We start from the raw sequence: 14,890 nt of genomic DNA, 5'->3' as shown, positions 1-14,890 counted from the left end.
ATATTTTGTGTTCCCCAAAATTATTATCCAAAATGCTGTATATAATGTTCTATTAATATATACACACAGATACAATTAGTGTAGAAGCCAAATAACCAGACAATTCATACTAGTATTTGAATAAATGTCGGTGAAATGTACAAACAATGGCGATGTTTAACACTTTGATGATGTGGGGCAAACAAACGTGGTTGTTTAGTAACTGCAGCTACATATCAATAACATTCCTTTCCTTTGTTAATGCTACTCCCTGCACCCCCCCCTTGGTGCTGTTGATCCTGCATAATGCATGGGCATAATATGCCTTTGAAACCCCCCCCCGCCCACCTCCTACGCATTTACCATGAATATGCTAAATTCCTCTTCATATGCACATTCTTTTTTGTTAAGGCGCTCTTCCACCTCCAACCCAGTTTATATATAAGCTCCTAGCTTGGTAGTGTCTCATTCTTCACCTGAAGACGGCTGCTTGCGTTGTAGCCGAAACGTCGTGAGAATTATTTCATTTTATTATGTTTTATTTTTATTATTTTATTACTTCCCTTCTACGTGACTTTACCGAAAGAACCAAGAAGATAAACGTGATGTCCATTGTGAAAAATTCTGTTGCAGCATTTTAAAATGATCAACACCAGATGGCGATACAGGCCGTCGATTAATTGGTCAAAAACTGTTTGTGCAATGGAGATTTCCCTCCCTCGTTGAGTCCATCTCGACAAAAACGATGTTTTCATTCTAGTCAGCTCATTCATTATAGCCAGGTCATTCATTATAGCCAGGTCATTCATTATAGCCAGTTTCATTCATTATAGCCAGTTTCATTCATTATAGCCAGATCCATCTTCTTGGTTCTTTCGGTAAAGACGTGACTTTACCAAAAGAACCAAGAAGATGAATCCCTGCAGTCACGAAAGCTTTAAATCGAAATATAGCCAGATCATTCACTATAGCCAGCTCATTCATTATAGCCAGTTTCATTCATTATAGCCAGTTTCATTCATTATAGCCAGATCATTCATTATAGCCAGTTTCATTCATTATAGCCAGTTTCATTCATTATAGCCAGTTTCATTCATTATAGCCAGTTTCATTCATTATAGCCAGCTTCATTCATTATAGCCAGATCATTCATTATAGACAGTTTCATTCATTATAGCCAGTTTCATTCATTATAGCCAGCTTCATTCATTATAGCCAGTTTCATTCATTATAGCCAGTTTCATTCATTATAGCCAGTTTCATTCATTATAGCCAGCTTCATTCATTATAGCCAGGTCATTCATTATAGCCAGATCATTCATTATAGACAGTTTCATTCATTATATCCAGTTTCATTAAATATAGCCAGGTCATTCATTATAGCCAGTTTCATTCATTATAGCCAGTTTCATTCATTATAGCCAGTTTCATTCATTATAGCCAGTTTCATTCATTATAGCCAGCTTCATTCATTATAGCCAGGTCATTCATTATAGCCAGCTTCATTCATTATAGCCAGGTCATTCATTATAGCCAGTTTCATTCATTATAGCCAGTTTCATTAAATATAGCCAGGTCATTCATTATAGCCAGTTTCATTCATTATAGCCAGGTCATTCATTATAGCCAGTTTCATTCATTATAGCCAGCTTCATTCATTATAGCCAGTTTCATTCATTATAGCCAGTTTCATTCATTATAGCCAGTTTCATTCATTATAGCCAGTTTCATTCATTATAGCCAGTTTCATTCATTCTAGCCAGGTCATTCATTATAGCCAGTTTCATTCATTATAGCCAGTTTCATTCATTATAGCCAGATCATTCATTATAGCCAGTTTCATTCATTATAGCCAGATCATTCATTATAGCCAGATCATTCATTATAGCCAGTTTCATTCATTATAGCCAGATCATTCATTATAGCCAGTTTCATTCATTATAGCCAGTTTCATTCATTATAGCCAGGTCATTCATTATAGCCAGTTTCATTCATTATAGCCAGTTTCATTCATTATAGCCAGATCATTCATTATAGCCAGTTTCATTCATTATAGCCAGTTTCATTCATTATAGCCAGATCATTCATTATAGCCAGATCATTCATTATAGCCAGTTTCATTCATTATAGCCAGATCATTCATTATAGCCAGTTTCATTCATTATAGCCAGCTTCATTCATTATAGCCAGGTCATTCATTATAGCCAGTTTCATTCATTATAGCCAGTTTCATTCATTATAGCCAGCTTCATTCATTATAGCCAGATCATTCATTATAGCCAGTTTCATTCATTATAGCCAGCTTCATTCATTATAGCCAGGTCATTCATTATAGCCAGTTTCATTCATTATAGCCAGGTCATTCATTATAGCCAGATCATTCATTATAGCCAGTTTCATTCATTATAGCCAGTTTCATTCATTATAGCCAGATCATTCATTATAGCCAGATCATTCATTATAGCCAGTTTCATTCATTATAGCCAGATCATTCATTATAGCCAGTTTCATTCATTATAGCCAGCTTCATTCATTATAGCCAGGTCATTCATTATAGCCAGTTTCATTCATTATAGCCAGTTTCATTCATTATAGCCAGCTTCATTCATTATAGCCAGATCATTCATTATAGCCAGTTTCATTCATTATAGCCAGCTTCATTCATTATAGCCAGGTCATTCATTATAGCCAGTTTCATTCATTATAGCCAGGTCATTCATTATAGCCAGTTTCATTCATTATAGCCAGCTTCATTCATTATAGCCAGTTTCATTAATTATAGCCAGTTTCATTCATTATAGCCAGGTCATTCATTATAGCCAGTTTCATTCATTATAGCCAGGTCATTCATTATAGCCAGTTTCATTCATTATAGCCAGCTTCATTCATTATAGCCAGTTTCATTCATTATAGCCAGTTTCATTCATTATAGCCAGTTTCATTCATTATAGCCAGTTTCATTAATTATAGCCAGCTTCATTCATTATAGCCAGCTCATTCATTATAGCCAGTTTCATTCATTATAGCCAGTTTCATTCATTATAGCCAGATCATTCATTATAGCCAGTTTCATTCATTATAGCCAGTTTCATTCATTATAGCCAGTTTCATTCATTATAGCCAGTTTCATTCATTATAGCCAGATCATTAATTATAGCCAGTTTCATTCATTATAGACAGTTTCATTCATTATAGCCAGGTCATTCATTATAGCCAGTTTCATTCATTATAGCCAGGTCATTCATTATAGCCAGCTTCATTCATTATAGCCAGTTTCATTCATTATAGCCAGTTTCATTCATTATAGCCAGTTTCATTCATTATAGCCAGCTTCATTCATTATAGCCAGTTTCATTCATTATAGCCAGGTCATTCATTATAGCCAGGTCATTCATCATAGCCAGATCATTCATTGTAGCCAGATCATTCATTATAGCCAGTTTCATTCATTATAGCCAGATCATTCATTATAGCCAGTTTCATTCATTATAGCCAGTTTCATTCATTATAGCCAGCTTCATTCATTATAGCCAGTTTCATTCATTATAGCCAGGTCATTCATTATAGCCAGGTCATTCATCATAGCCAGATCATTCATTGTAGCCAGATCATTCATTATAGCCAGTTTCATTCATTATAGCCAGATCATTCATTATAGCCAGCTTCATTCATTATAGCCAGTTTCATTCATTATAGCCAGTTTCATTCATTATAGCCAGTTTCATTCATTATAGCCAGCTTCATTCATTATAGCCAGCTTCATTCATTATAGCCAGTTTCATTCATTATAGCCAGCTTCATTCATTATAGCCAGATCATTCATTATAGCCAGTTTCATTCATTATAGCCAGCTTCATTCATTATAGCCAGTTTCATTCATTATAGCCAGTTTCATTCATTATAGCCAGTTTCATTCATTATAGCCAGCTTCATTCATTATAGCCAGCTTCATTCATTATAGCCAGCTTCATTCATTATAGCCAGTTTCATTCATTATAGCCAGCTTCATTCATTATAGCCAGCTTCATTCATTATAGCCAGCTTCATTCATTATAGCCAGTTTCATTCATTATAGCCAGTTTCATTCATTATAGCCAGTTTCATTCATTATAGCCAGCTTCATTCATTATAGCCAGCTTCATTCATTATAGCCAGCTTCATTCATTATAGCCAGCTTCATTCATTATAGCCAGCTTCATTCATTATAGCCAGGTCATTCATTATAGCCAGTTTCATTCATTATAGCCAGGTCATTCATTATAGCCAGTTTCATTCATTATAGCCAGCTTCATTCATTATAGCCAGGTCATTCATTATAGCCAGTTTCATTCATTATAGCCAGCTTCATTCATTATAGCCAGCTTCATTCATTATAGCCAGCTTCATTCATTATAGCCAGCTTCATTCATTATAGCCAGCTTCATTCATTATAGCCAGCTTCATTCATTATAGCCAGGTCATTCATTATAGCCAGTTTCATTCATTATAGCCAGCTTCATTCATTATAGCCAGCTTCATTCATTATAGCCAGCTTCATTCATTATAGCCAGCTTCATTCATTATAGCCAGCTTCATTCATTATAGCCAGCTTCATTCATTATAGCCAGGTCATTCATCATAGCCAGGTCATTCATTATAGCCAGTTTCATTCATTATAGCCAGTTTCATTCATTATAGCCAGCTTCATTCATTATAGCCAGGTCATTCATTATAGCCAGCTTCATTCATTATAGCCAGCTTCATTCATTATAGCCAGCTTCATTCATTATAGCCAGCTTCATTCATTATAGCCAGCTTCATTCATTATAGCCAGCTTCATTCATTATAGCCAGCTTCATTCATTATAGCCAGCTTCATTCATTATAGCCAGCTTCATTCATTATAGCCAGCTTCATTCATTATAGCCAGGTCATTCATTATAGCCAGTTTCATTCATTATAGCCAGCTTCATTCATTATAGCCAGCTTCATTCATTATAGCCAGTTTCATTCATTATAGCCAGCTTCATTCATAATAGCCAGTTTCATTCATTATAGCCAGCTTCATTCATTATAGCCAGTTTCATTCATTATAGCCAGCTTCATTCATTATAGCCAGGTCATTCATTATAGCCAGCTTCATTCATTATAGCCAGGTCATTCATTATAGCCAGCTTCATTCATTATAGCCAGCTTCATTCATTATAGCCAGCTTCATTCATTATAGCCAGCTTCATTCATTATAGCCAGCTTCATTCATTATAGCCAGCTTCATTCATTATAGCCAGCTTCATTCATTATAGCCAGCTTCATTCATTATAGCCAGCTTCATTCATTATAGCCAGGTCATTCATTATAGCCAGTTTCATTCATTATAGCCAGCTTCATTCATTATAGCCAGCTTCATTCATTATAGCCAGTTTCATTCATTATAGCCAGCTTCATTCATAATAGCCAGTTTCATTCATTATAGCCAGCTTCATTCATTATAGCCAGTTTCATTCATTATAGCCAGCTTCATTCATAATAGCCAGCTTCATTCATTATAGCCAGCTTCATTCATTATAGCCAGCTTCATTCATTATAGCCAGCTTCATTCATTATAGCCAGGTCATTCATTATAGCCAGCTTCATTCATTATAGCCAGGTCATTCATTATAGCCAGTTTCATTCATTATAGCCAGCTTCATTCATTATAGCCAGTTTCATTCATTATAGCCAGGTCATTCATTATAGCCAGGTCATTCATTATAGCCAGTTTCATTCATTATAGCCAGTTTCATTCATTATAGCCAGGTCATTCATTATAGCCAGGTCATTCATTATAGCCAGTTTCATTCATTATAGCCAGTTTCATTCATTATAGCCAGTTTCATTCATTATAGCCAGCTTCATTCATTATAGCCAGTTTCATTCATTATAGCCAGTTTCATTCATTATAGCCATTTTCATTCATTATAGCCAGGTCATTCATTATAGCCATTTTCATTCATTATAGCCAGGTCATTCATTATAGCCAGGTCATTCATTATAGCCATTTTCATTCATTATAGCCAGGTCATTCATTATAGCCATTTTCATTCATTATAGCCAGGTCATTCATTATAGCCAGTTTCATTCATTATAGCCAGTTTCATTCATTATAGCCAGGTCATTCATTATAGCCATTTTCATTCATTATAGCCAGGTCATTCATTATAGCCAGTTTCATTCATTATAGCCAGGTCATTCATTATAGCCAGTTTCATTCATTATAGCCAGCTTCATTCATTATAGCCAGTTTCATTCATTATAGCCAGGTCATTCATTATAGCCAGTTTCATTCATTATAGCCAGCTTCATTCATTATAGCCAGTTTCATTCATTATAGCCAGGTCATTCATTATAGCCAGGTCATTCATTATAGCCAGGTCATTCATTATAGCCAGTTTCATTCATTATAGCCAGTTTCATTCATTATAGCCAGGTCATTCATTATAGCCAGGTCATTCATTATAGCCAGTTTCATTCATTATAGCCAGTTTCATTCATTATAGCCAGTTTCATTCATTATAGCCAGTTTCATTCATTATAGCCAGTTTCATTCATTATAGCCAGTTTCATTCATTATAGCCAGTTTCATTCATTATAGCCAGTTTCATTCATTATAGCCAGGTCATTCATTATAGCCATTTTCATTCATTATAGCCAGGTCATTCATTATAGCCAGTTTCATTCATTATAGCCAGGTCATTCATTATAGCCAGTTTCATTCATTATAGCCAGCTTCATTCATTATAGCCAGTTTCATTCATTATAGCCAGGTCATTCATTATAGCCAGTTTCATTCATTATAGCCAGCTTCATTCATTATAGCCAGTTTCATTCATTATAGCCAGTTTCATTCATTATAGCCAGGTCATTCATTATAGCCAGGTCATTCATTATAGCCAGGTCATTCATTATAGCCAGTTTCATTCATTATAGCCAGTTTCATTCATTATAGCCAGGTCATTCATTATAGCCAGGTCATTCATTATAGCCAGTTTCATTCATTATAGCCAGTTTCATTCATTATAGCCAGTTTCATTCATTATAGCCAGGTCATTCATTATAGCCAGGTCATTCATTATAGCCAGTTTCATTCATTATAGCCAGTTTCATTCATTATAGCCAGGTCATTCATTATAGCCATTTTCATTCATTATAGCCAGGTCATTCATTATAGCCAGTTTCATTCATTATAGCCAGGTCATTCATTATAGCCAGTTTCATTCATTATAGCCAGGTCATTCATTATAGCCAGTTTCATTCATCATAGCCAGGTCATTCATTATAGCCAGTTTCATTCATTATAGCCAGGTCATTCATTATAGCCAGGTCATTCATTATAGCCAGTTTCATTCATTATAGCCAGTTTCATTCATCATAGCCAGATCATTCATTATAGCCAGTTTCATTCATTATAGCCAGTTTCATTCATCATAGCCAGGTCATTCATTATAGCCAGTTTCATTCATTATAGCCAGGTCATTCATTATAGCCAGGTCATTCATTATAGCCAGTTTCATTCATCATAGCCAGATCATTCATTATAGCCAGTTTCATTCATTATAGCCAGGTCATTCATTATAGCCAGTTTCATTCATTATAGCCAGTTTCATTCATTATAGCCAGTTTCATTCATTATAGCCAGTTTCATTCATTATAGCCAGTTTCATTCATTATAGCCAGTTTCATTCATCATAGCCAGGTCATTCATTATAGCCAGTTTCATTCATCATAGCCAGGTCATTCATTATAGCCAGGTCATTCATCATAGCCAGATCATTCATTATAGCCAGTTTCATTCATTATAGCCAGTTTCATTCATTATAGCCAGGTCATTCATCATAGCCAGATCATTCATTATAGCCAGTTTCATTCATTATAGCCAGGTCATTCATTATAGCCAGTTTCATTCATCATAGCCAGTTTCATTCATTATAGCCATTTTCATTCATCATAGCCAGGTCATTCATTATAGCCAGTTTCATTCATTATAGCCATTTTCATTCATCATAGCCAGGTCATTCATTATAGCAGATCATTCATTGTAGCCAAATCAGTTACAGAGACAATGCATATATTATCAGAGCATGTGTTTTTGTTAGTATGTTCACCACAAGTACGTGTGGATAATGCAGACAGGATTCATTGAAGAAGGATTCTGTTTGGTATTTTAACATCTTAACACCTGTTTTATTGCCATAAAAGGTAAAACCTATTGTTATATGAAATACATTCATTGAAACAAATACTGTGCAACAGACCACAGAATATGAGATACAAATTAATTTACAAATTGACCGTGAAAAGCCATAGCTTTTAATCCATTATGGATATATATATATATTTTTTCTCTTCAGCAAAATAATCATTTTCATGTAACTAATGGATATTAATACCATGAACTGTGTATTTATTCAACCAAAGGAACTGTTTAACCTCTTACGATACAGCACTGCTGCAACTCTTATTGTGTGTTTTTCACAGATGCATCCTATTGTCCACTGTTTCATGGATAATTATATTATTTTGTGCATGTCTGTCATCCATTTGCTATACATTTAGCAGATTGTCCACTTAGGGGCCGTCCATAAATGACGTCACGCGATTTTTGACGATTTTTGACCCCCCCCCCCCTCGTCACACGGCGTCACAAAAAGTCAGACCCCCCCTCAAATATGACGTCACAAAGATCTGTCCCCCCCCCCCAAAAAAATATAAAACATGCTTCAAATCGCTTTAAACTATTGTCATTTTCGTGCGTATTTAATGTGGCGTTGCACTCTGATGTTTAAGGGGAAAATATTTATTGAAAAGTCTATTTAATTAAGTAGAACGTGTTGTCTATATTTATTTAAAGTTGCGCATTTTGATGTGACGTCACATTTATCACCCCCCCCCCCCTCTCGTCACACATCGTCACAAATGTCTGACCCCCCCCCCCCCCTAGGTGCGTGACGTAATTTATGGACGGCCCCTTATTAAATCATAGATGAGAAGTCACGTGGCAAATGTATCCTATTATCTATGCAGGTAGAAGTTGTTATCACTATTTTCAACATATGCAGAGGAAAAAAATACTTCTCATTAAACGTGTGTTTTGAGGTCCCTTTAGACTCACAACGGGACAAGCCTTGCCAGCAACGTATAGACATTCCATATGAACAACAGCCCTGAGTGTGAGCATGAGTGTAGTGTGATAACAAACGTGAACATTACAACAGATTTATACACGTACAATATTTCACAACAACAAAATCAACGGCCCTGCCACCCGGAGATACTGATGCACACCGACCACCAGATAGGCAGCTTGTAGCCTCACTTTTCAACTGCCTAAGCACATCTTCTTGGTTCTTTCGGTAAAGTCACGTAGAAGGGAAGTAATAAAATAATAAAAATAAAACATAATATAATGATTCTCACGACGTTTCGGCCACAACGCAAACAGCCGTCCTCAGGTGAAGAACAGGTCTATCGAGAAGACAGTCTGAATGACAACCCCAGGCTTGGAGCGTCTTTTTAAGCTGGGTTGGAGGGGGGGAAGAGCGCCTTGACAAAATAATTTGCATATAAAGAAGAATTTAGCATATATATATAAGCTGGGTTGGAGGTGGAAGAAGAGCGCCTAAGCACACTTTATCTCATTTAGACACGGATATCATCGAGAATTTAAAAAACGTGCCTGATGCCCAGACACAACTTTCCAGTGATTCGCATAAATCCCCCGTGGCCAATTGGCAAAAAGGCATGACAAAATGAAATCACGGTTGTTGAGTTGAAAACGGCTGAGGGCGCAAGCCCTGCAATGTATTCCACGAGTGGAGCTTCCTCGAGCGGAGAGTCACGGGAGCACCCACACTTTACCCCACCGCACACAAGCTGCTGATCGCTTGCGGTGTACCCATTTGTACAACTGGTTGATAGAGATGGGGAAGGCGGGTGGGGGTTATTAACAAGTATAACCCGTAAAAACAAAGTTTTTCACTATAAATCCTGTATATGCGTGGCGTCTAGAGTCCTCTCGTCCTCTGGCTTGAGATGGCTGCCACCTATGGGTCAGATGATTGCATTGCACCATTAAGCAATTGGTAATTAAATATAATATTTTTGTCCTAAAAAGTGTAAAATTTTGGAATTTCTTTTTTCACGAACATTAATTGTCACGCACAACGAGTCTGTGTGGAAAATGTCAGTTCGATTGGATCACGGGAAGTGGGTTAAAAAACGGCCGAAAGATTTGCACGGTCGTAAGCAAACAAGTGAACTTAATATAAAAGATTTAAAAATAGCCCATCGGTTCAGTTTCAGTTTTCAGTTTCATTTATTAGGTATAGCCCTGTGAGCCATTCGGCTCTTGAATCGGGTGCAACCGCAACAAACAAAAAAACAAAAACATGAACAAGAAAACATCTTAAAGTGACTATGCGCAAACAGAAAAATCCAGGAAAAAACTGCAAAGTCTTCCAGAAAAAAAGCACCGTACACAAACGCTGTGCAAAAAATCCCAGTGGGATGCAAGTCAAACAACAACAACAACTGCCTCTCCCGGAGAACGAACCGGAGACCGCATGCCACTACTCGTTACACCGCAGAAGCATCCCTCATACGAATTAAACGGCAGTGGGCCTATTTAAATATATCAGATTGCTTCCTCAATCACGTTGCTCTAATTCCTTTCCAAGTATGACCTAACCCAACGAGACTGCATGTTCGCATGTTCCCATCACCTACGCACGGACCAGGGTTTGTTAACCGGATCAAAAGGAAGCCCTCTCCGTTCGCAGCAAACGCTGTTCAGTTAGTTTACGAGCAATGCGAGGAAGAAAAAAAAATACACCTCTTGACGGAGTGAAGGGACAGCTCTAGCAGTCAGCCGTAGAAGAAATGAGAGCCGATTGCTTTTGCAGCAATAAGCAAACCATCTCATGCAGGTCCGTACATTCCAGAGGATAATGCACAAAACAGAGATGGGAGACGCATCTGGTTCCAGTTAAGAGTAGCCTTGGGAAATGGTTGGGACCCTGATTCAGAGCCAAATATACACAGAGCTATACTACGTATTTAATGTTGTTCAATAATCACAATGACCGCTCTACTCCTCTGCTTGTTCCGCAACACAACGCTGCAATGTTTACAATTAAAGTCGTGAATGCTAAATAGTTTTGACTGCTTTAAATGTCAGCTGTTATAAATGTCACGTTAAAAAATTTCGCGTTCAAGAAATATATTGTGAGGTCATTTTTAGCGAACGTCATGTTTTAATTATTAAAATATATTTTCCAGTAGCACTTACGTACGTTTATCTTTAATACATCACATCTGTATTCATTTAGATAATTAATTTAATTCAGTAAATCATTAACATCTTATTCTTCGTTTGATTTCGCACATTTAGAGGCCTTTATCAATCCACTGCTGGATGAAGGTCCCCCCCCCAATCCGTGTCGGTCATATGGGTTGATTTACCATACTTCACCACGCTGGTCAGTTTGGGTTGAATGAGTGCACAGGATCGGTTGCTAATATCACTCGATATCCACTGATTTTAGCCGTGGCCGGGAATTGAAGTCAGGCGACTGTGTTTGCACCGCAGTCCACTGCGAGCCAATGCGTCACCGCTCCACCCGTAATTCGGTGCAATTACCTTATACAACGTCTCTGCGGGAAGCCCGCTGTTTTTTCCCTGCCAGTTCGTCCTCCTCCACCTTCCAAAGGGCACCCCTGGTGCTGCTGAATATAAATCATCAGGGATGGAGAAGGCACGCGAGTTCGCGGTGTACCAAATATGCGTGGGCCGGGTCTTGTGCACGTGCATGCAGCGGTGGCGTTGTGAACCCAGAGACCTGGATTCTCTTCCGAGCCACGACTAAGATGAGTGGAGAACAGTGATACCACCGGAACCGATTATGTGCACGAATCAGCCCCCAAATGTAGTCTCCCATCATGATCTCGTTATACTGTCCTTGAACACATTGCGACTTAAGGCACCACAGAAGGTGGGAAGTGACTTGATGGTTGATAAAGCACACCACACAAACAACAGACTCAAATTCCAGTTTCGAGCACGGAATGTGTGCGATAAATGTTTTTCAATTGTTTCCAAAAAAAAACTCATCCGAGTCTCAACACTCATTTTAAGGAGGATCCTGGCCTGGGATATTTGGAATTCTTTTTTACGCGTGGGAAGAGACTAGTGTCCAGAGAAAGTCGCCGCATTAGGAATAAGATCACTCGATCTCTGCACAACATCGACAACCTATTTTCTGTCGTAAAGGTGTCTTGCATGTCGTCGTCACACATATGCTCCTTCCTTCGATAGATCCACCAACGCCGCCTTCGAAGTCCAATGGGTAATACAGACATGCACCACCACGCCAGTTGATATGTAATACAAAATACTATACACTTTGTCAACCCACTGTTAGATGAATAATTTTGTAACCATACTTCACCACTCTGGTTCACTGCCGATGAATATAACAACAATGTGCAGCTGATCTGTCAACTGCTGGGTCAATGGCTCCTCACGGTACCGGGGGGTTGTTAGACCATACTTCATCATGCTGGTCAGTGCAGGCGAGTAATCCAGCAACACAATGTCACTTCCATTTGGCACATAGCGTAGGATAAAAAAAAAACTTGGGCAGGTTATTTAGTTATTATTATCATTGTCCATTGCTATATTATTCCCTTTAACAAGTGAGACGAAGCAGTTCAAAGCTGTATTCTCATGACGAAATAAATCAAGCAGACAATGTGTCTCCTTCGCGTATCCCATCTCCCCAAATAAAAAAAAAATACGATTGGATCGCCCTATTTGCTGTTCTGCGTTCAAGGATCATTCCATCAACCCCCTTTCTCGCCAGCCTCGGGTCATGCACTACACGAGCAGAATCGAAGCCTCCTTTTTCTGACTTAAAACTTTTGTGACTGCAGGAATTCATGTGCTTGGTTCTTTCGGTAAAGTCACGTAGATAGAAAACTAAAAATAAATATAATAGAATAAATTTTAAAATATTGCTAATAAATTGAAAATAATAAAAGCAAAAACCCACAATAAGAATAATCACCCCACACAACCCCCCACCACCACCACCAGTTCGTTATCTCATCGTAAACGTCGTCGCCATCTCCTTCCAGACACGTGCGCATAACGGGGAAGGAATGCGAAGACTTGCACGTTCCAATAAAACAACAATAACAAACAAAAACTACTCTCGAGTTTCTGCTGATGGTCGGATTTGTGTTCCTCGTTGCTGTCGCGGAGTTGTTTTTGATTGCAACGGTTTCTGCTTGGCCTGGAATTCGCTTGCTCCGTCGTGGCTTTCATTTCCGCTTGTTACTCGTTTAAAAATGACATGAAATTAGAGTGTAGGCTCATGTGACAAAAAAAAACCTCAAAACGCTTGTCAATAACACTGCCTTAAAATACAATAAAAACATATAAATCGGCGACATTTGAAGAAGGGCCATTGACCGAAACGTCGTCGATTGTGTATATTTTTTCGATTCAGGCAATGCTATTTCCTTCTGATGACGATCGCTTGTGTTGTGATCGAAACGTCGAAGTTTTTGGTTATTTTCTTTGAACCATCTGCGTGACTTTACCGAAAGACCTAAAGAATATGAATTCCCGCAGTCACGACAGCTTTAAGTCAAGATTCAAGGTAATGCTATTGACGACGACTGTTACAGCGATACAACTCAGCTGCTCCTGACGCGGTTAACCTGGGCTTGACCACCTCAATGTGAACATCGTAGTCGTTGCCCTGCATCCACATCAGCCGCACGAAAGAAGAAGGAAATTGAAAAATCTGCTGAGTTTTTTGCGTTGTCGATTGTGCTTGTGCACCACAGCCAACGCAGCATCCCATAAATAACATGCGAAACACGTCAACTGTATATGCGCACGGACTGTAGTCTATCACGCAAGATTGTTTTACGAAGGCAATCTAGCACGCTGCGAGTCCTGTTATGTTTAGCTGTTGAGGACGTTTATTATTGCGCATATATTATTTATAGCGGAGAACTCACATGGGATTTCATTTGCAATGCGTGTCCCAGTACTCGAACGAAGTTAAAACAACAAGGTAAGGTGCTCAAGTCAATTCCTGAAGGAGCTCCCAGCACATGGAGCGAAACGTCGGACATTGTGCCAGCAACATACGGTACAACCCAGACAGAGATTCGAAAGCTGGGGAGCACAACTGTGCACACCTGGGCATTAGTGTGTCCACAGTCTTCACACGATTATTAAAATAAAATAAAACACTGTAGAGTGTATTTATTGCTCCTCTGAACAATGCTACGCCATGCCTTGGCAAGATTAGATCTCTTCTTCTTGGTTCTTTCGGTAAAGTCACGTAGAAGGGAAATAATAAAATAATAAAAATAAAACATAATAAAATAATTCTCACGACGTTTCAAGAAGATGAATCCCTGCAGTCACGAAAGCTTTAAATCGAAAATTAGATATCTTGTCAATGTATCACAATTGTATGACGATAATCTACAAAGACTTGCTACATCTAACAAGCTGCGCAGTAGACACACGCCACTATCGTGGGATCCGCATGAAAGCCAAATAAGTTCACGAACGCGGGTGTGTTGGCTTTGACTGCTCGTGAATTCATTTAGAATGAACGTGCGTTTCGAGTAGTTGGCTGCTCTAAATTTCCACATTGTAAGCCACTTCGTTGAGCTTTCACTTGTGGCCAGGTTGCTTCAGAAAAAGAGCTCAAAAGCTCAGCGGGACTTAATGGTAAAAAAAAATGTAATAATTGTTTTTTACTTAAAATTGTGGTAATTAGCTTGATGCCAACAAATTAAACCACTTATGTTTATTAATGGCAACGTTGGGATGCTGATATTATTTTTTTGGCAACTGAAAGGCCCCAATGGAA

This window comes from Lampetra fluviatilis, chromosome 3 (assembly GCF_964198595.1).
Source record: "Lampetra fluviatilis chromosome 3, kcLamFluv1.1, whole genome shotgun sequence".
NCBI lineage: Eukaryota > Metazoa > Chordata > Hyperoartia > Petromyzontiformes > Petromyzontidae > Lampetra > Lampetra fluviatilis.
This window is presented reverse-complemented; position numbering follows the sequence as displayed.